Consider the following 6,420-nt stretch of genomic DNA (forward strand, 5'->3'; position numbering starts at 1 on the left):
AGCCTACCAAATCAATTCAAGGTGCTTCAGAAGCAACCGTACTGCTCATTACCATGATTGTATTACAAAAATATTATACCGCAAATAGGAATTATGCCATTTCATGCCTACACATAAATTATGAACAAACTATCTCAAATAAATAACGTATTTTTAAACTTTATCCCCATCAAGCACAAAATTATTATTTCAATAGTTTTAATGAACATTCCACATTTTACCCTAAGTATTCTATCGTTTCTGATTTACAGCCAGACTAATAGTAAAATGAATGAGAAACTTCGGAGTCTCCCAGAGGCTGAAAGGTATTAGTATCCTCTCAAAAAATTCTGTTCTCACAGCTTCCCATCCTGGATAAGTATATGAATTTGGAAATATTTATTGCACCCCTAAGACCTTTTGAATTGTACCCTTCTCTTATGTCTCTTGTTTTGATGTGTGCAATTAATATAAGTTTAAATATATATTTGCCCTCTGGCATTTAGTATATATAGTTATAGAACCCTTATGTTTTTTTCCCTAATGAGAATGTTAGAAACAGACTTTATTCGAACTCTGATCACACTGACTAAAAAAGTTCTCTTGACTTAATAGCAACTTTCAAGCAGCCACATACTAAAGAAAGAAAGCCTTCCTTTCTTCACAGCTTTTCCTTGTGCATCTCCAAAAGAATTAGCTGTTTTTATTCAAATGGTTTTCCATTTTGTGAAGGGTTTAAAGGGCTTTATAGGAGAGCTAAGAATTGGAGAAATATGATGGATAAGAACTCTATTTCAATCTTGTACTCCTGAAACAGTCAGAGCCCACCCTGGAGTTAATAGGCTGTTCTCATGTCCACTCAGAGAATAAAAGCCAAACAAAGAAAAATGTTTGCTCAGATAAGAGAAGGATTCCATCAAGAAAATAAGAAGAAAAGATAGGGGAGAGAGAGAGACTTAAAGAAGATATAGTGTTCCCGATAAGTAAACATTTTATTTTGCTTTACAATAGACAGGAAAACAACCTACTGTTTGTTATTTTCCAAACTATCAGTATTTTAACTGATTAAAGACTGAAGTATTTTATTTCTCTTTGGTCTGATTTGGGAAGAAAGGCCAAGGACAGGAATTCCAGGTCACTTTATTCTTAAGAAAACCTTTGTTTTTAGGCACATTGTTTTACAGACAGTGACAAAATACACAGATGGGTTCAAAATGATATCTCTGCATTTATCCACCCAAATAAAATAATCATTGTCTAATGACTAGAAGACTGAAGTAAATTTTTCTAAGAGTAAACCAATAATCCATTACTTGTGCTACCGGAAAATAGAGAAAGAATAACTAAAGTTTATAAATACAGCAAAAGACAACTTTACTCAATGGTTTTGAGCTTCTCTCAAACTTAATCTATTATTTGAAGAGCTAACCAGAAAATAGACCAACTAGCTTAAGTTTTAACTTCCTCCTCTTTCAACCTTAAGTCCTTCTGGAAAAGATATAAAAGTACAAGGAAAAGACTAGAAGGCTTGCAGAAAATAAAAATAAAAAAGAAAATGTAGAAAGACAGTGAGCTGTGTTGTGTGGGTTTTTTTGCCCCAGTCTCAGACTAATCCTGTCCCACATAATCCATTCGTGACTCTTCAGTGCCCAACCTTGTGCCCACCTGGACCCTATATGCCAGCTACTGTGCTTGCCTCATGAGTCTCTGGCCACTCATTTTCTCCTGGAAATCGCATATTGCATCCTCTAGAGAGAGAAATATCTCCAATGTTCCATCCATTAGTTTTTTCATCCACTGGACAAAGCTAACAAAAACTACTAGCGGGGCCAGATGTTTATTTAAAAATACCGTTGGCATCAATTAAGAGATGAGAACATAAAGCCATGGGTGACCTGGGAAATAGAAAGAGAACACAGGAGGTAACAATAGGTGCTTCCAACCAGACTTCAGGACCTAGACCAAGGTGTAAGCACAGGAACCACAGACTAAAGACGCCACGTAGGGATAAAGAGAACCACTGCCTGCTATTCCAGAGCACAGCTTTCAGGTTTCAAAGGAACCAGTTGACGTCAGTCACAAAATGGATTTTTAGATCCCACAGCCTTTCTCATCTAGGGTTGTAAAAGAATTAGCCTTACAGGAAAATATTTGAGTGACTTCTCAATTTTTCCAAGGGTGATAGACAGCTAGAACCAATCTAACTGCATAGGAGAGAAGTTCATTCATTACTTTAATCGATGCCTTGGGAATGTGTTGACAAACTTACAGCCAAACAGGCAAAATCCAGTCACTCACGTGTCTTTTGTTAATAAAGTTTTATTGTAACAACCATGTTCATATGTTTTGTCTGTGGCTGCTTTTGAGCTACAATGGCAGAGTGGAATAGGTGCACCAGAAACCACATGGCCTTCAAAGCCAAAAAATGTTTACTACCTGGTCCTTTACAGAAAGTTTGTTTTGACCTCTGCTTTAGGTAATTAAAGCATAACTCTACCATAGAATACCAGTTGAGAAAGCTTGCTGGTATGTGGCTGAAGCACAAAATCCAAGAGAAGCTGTCAATCTCTAAAAGTCTACCTCAAAATTATGGGTGGTGATGGATGGGAGGATATGGTGATGAAAACTAAAAGGAATATCTAGACCTATAGAATGATTTTATCACTCTGAATAAGGTGGTAACACCTTAAAAATTCCTAAATCTCGTCTCATTCCTTCTATACCTATTTGCGTGCAGTTTATGTTGGTAAATATTTCCAATAATTCCACTCCTATTTTTCATTTATCACCTTCCTCAAATAATTTTTTTTTAATCTGATGTCTCATGTCATGTTTGTCCTTAATCATTTCACCTTCTTAGGAAGCTAATTTTGAAAACGCCATTTCTCCATATGTCCCTTAGAATTCACTCAACTTTGAGGGATAGGATAGTCTCCTTAAGAAAGAAGTAATATGACATGAATATAGACTATTTAACGCATTGTGTAGTTGAAGGTTGTGGAGAAAGACACTCTTATACATGATGATGAGATTATATATTGATACAATCTCTATGGAAGGCAATTTAACAATATCTAATAAAATCACAAAGGCATATCCCTTTGACCTAGCATTTCCACTTATAGGGATTACCCCAGAGATATACATCACTTAAATATTTAGCAAATGGTATATGTAAAAGGTTACTCTTTGCACTATTGTCTTTTTACCAAAAGACTGAAAACAACCTAAAGAGCCCTGAACTGGCAACTAGTGAAATGTATTAAGGTTCATCCATATCTTCCACACACCAATGGAATACCATGCAACCATATGAAAAATGAGATTTATGTGCTAATATGGCAACTCTTTTGTTTCTTCAACAAAAACTTATTGAGCACCTATTATATGCCAAGCACTGTTCTACGCAAAAATAAATCTTGTTCACACAGGATACCAGCAATACATAAGTAAATATATGATGATGAGGTGAGACAGGTGTGGGATAAGACCTGAGCGGTAACAGGAGGACAATGAGTATGTTGGGTACACCAAGGGAAAGAATGTGACTTTCATTCTGCGTGTGATGAATGCCACCAAAGGGTTAAGAACAGATGAGTGACATGATCTGACTTTTTAAAATTTTTTTGAAAGGATTGCTGTTTCATCTGTTTGTTCCTCAGTCAGGCTGTTGCTCTCATAGACTCAGGAGATGCCACTGGCTCAAACCACAGTGGTAACATAGAAAGTGCTAAGACATATTTGCGTTTTGGATACATTTGAAATGATATCCAAAAAGTATTTGTGAATGAAGTGTTAAGGGAAATGTGTTTTATCATTTATGCTTTCACAAAACAAATGGAAAGATAGGGATATATCACTGTTTGTATGTATATAAAACTTCTAGAAGAATAAACAAGGAATTGGTAGCATTACTTGCTCCTGATGAGTAAAACTAAAGGTCTGGGAAACAAAAGTGGGAAGGAGGTTTTTCAATATACAGTCTTTTATGTCTTTTGAACTTTGAACTATGTGATACGTAAATGATTCAAACATTTAATTATTTATTTTTTTAAAATTTAAAAAAGAAAATTATGAGCTATGGTTTATGTGGACAACAACTCCATTTATTAGGATTGTAAAAATAACTAAAGAAAAAACAAGAAACAGGGCCGGCCTGGTGGCTCAGGCGGTTGGAGCTCCATGCTCCCAACTCTGAAGGCTACCGGTTTAATTCCCACATGGGCCAGTGGGCTCTCAACCACAAGGTTGCCAGTTCAATTCTTCGAGTCCTGCAAGGGATGGTGGGCTCTGCCCCCTGCAACTAATATTGAACACAGCACCTTGAGCTGAGCTGCCCCTGAGCTCCTGGATGGCTCAGTTCGTTGGAGCACATCCTCTCAACCACAAGGTTGCTGGTTCATTCCTCGAGTACCACAAGGGATGGTGGGCTGCGCCCCCTGCAACTAGCAACGGGCAACTGGACCTGGAGCTGAGCTGCGCCCTCCACAACTAAGACTGAAAGGACAACAACTTGAAGCTGAACAGCACCTTCCACGACTAAGATTGAAAGGGCAACAACTTGACTTGGAAAAAAGTCCTGGAAGTACACACTGTTACCCAATAAAGTCCTGTTCCCCTTCCCCAATAAAATCTTTAAAAAAAAAAAAGAAGCAGAATTAACCCCACAAAATGTCCTTTGATAGTTACCCCTTCAAGTTCATATGCTTCTACCAATATTTAAAAAAAAATCCAATTTGAGTTATCGAATATAACCTTTTATTCCCTTAGAATTTTCTGCTTACTTTCTCTTGTAATTGTCTTCAAACCTTTGGCATATTAGCTATATTTTAATAAAAATCTTTTAAAAAAAGAAAACTTTTGGCAACTCTATTTTCGTATCATTTATCTTTTAACTACCTACAGTTATCACCTAACATTCAGTAATTCACTCATTTCTGCACAGCACATGGAAAATAAAGTATGCAGCCCCATTTGATATAAATAAATGAAGATTTTAAAGTTGGGGAAAATATTATTTCAACAAGAGAGTGACTCAGAGTATGTAATAAATGCTGAGTGACTAAAGGACAACATCTATTTAGCCTCAGAATGCAGACTGAATTAGTCAGAGTAAGCTATGATACGCTGTTATAACAAGAGTGCAAAAATAAAAACAAGGAAGAATTTCAACACTTTGAAATAACATAGTATTTCTCCTGTAATAGTTAAATATGATTGGCAGTTTGGTTCATGAATGTGTAGGTTATCATGTCCAAATGGAGACTCAGAGACAACAGCTACTTCCATCCTGGAAGTAGCAGCCATTTCAATACATGTCATGCATGAGAGGAAAAAAGTAGTGAGAGATTTTTATGGACCAGATGTGAAAATACATACATTACTCTCACCAATTTTCCATTGGCTAGATCTAGCTGAAAGGGAACTAGGAAATATCATCTTCCAGTATACTTAAGACAAAAATAAAATATTTGCGTGAACACATAGCATTGTCTCTGACACACACACACACACACACACACACACACACACAACTTATAACAAATAAACTTCAGTAATGATTTTACTCAGCATTTCCAAAATCAAACTTATTTTCCATTAACTATTACTATTATCAGAATACCCACATGTATGTAGTTCATGTGAGTATTCTAGAATTCTATGTGGAGAAATCATTTTAACTTATGTCTTTCTCTAAGAATTTATTTTTCTAAAGAAACATTCTTCTGAGATTACTTAGATGGAGTCTCAAAACCTCTCAGATTCCTGGACCTACTGTCCAATGTTAAAACAGTGAAATGTGGACTTAAGAAATAGATAAGCAAGTATAAAGTGTTTTAAAATGTAGTAAAATCTTTATCAATTTAATAAACTATAATTATGAAAAATAATGCATAATGTTCATACATTCATATGTAAACTTCCATATGCTATTCTGAATTAACTTTATGTACGTGTGCATTATTTCCTTAATATAATTGTAAGATCTTGCAGAAAACATGTTTTATTTTTTCCGCAATAATGTTTTGTATATAACCAGTGCTCAGTATTAGCTAAAGATATTATGTATTTATTTGCCTAAAAAGGCCCCACCTCTTCTAAGCTACTAACATTTAGTTTCATCACATAAAATATGAGTCAAATCAAATTTTGTTTGTTATTCATTTATTTATTAAACAACTATGTATTTTGTACCTACAATATGCCAAATACTGTAGAGAGTGATACTGTGTATCCCCAAAAATATTATATTACTATAGTAAAATAAGACCAAGTCTTATAGTAATTTTTGCTCCAAAAGATGCATTAGAGCTCTTTGTCCAGCTAGGTCTTGTTTTCAGGTAAACATGGTAAGAACAAACTAAGAAAATGACAGATGTGGCCCTACCCTTATGGAATGTATAGTCTTTAAGGGTCATAAGTAGATACTTACAATATATC

This window comes from Rhinolophus hipposideros (genome assembly GCF_964194185.1).
Source record: "Rhinolophus hipposideros genome assembly, chromosome: 16".
Classification (NCBI taxonomy): Eukaryota; Metazoa; Chordata; class Mammalia; order Chiroptera; family Rhinolophidae; genus Rhinolophus; species Rhinolophus hipposideros.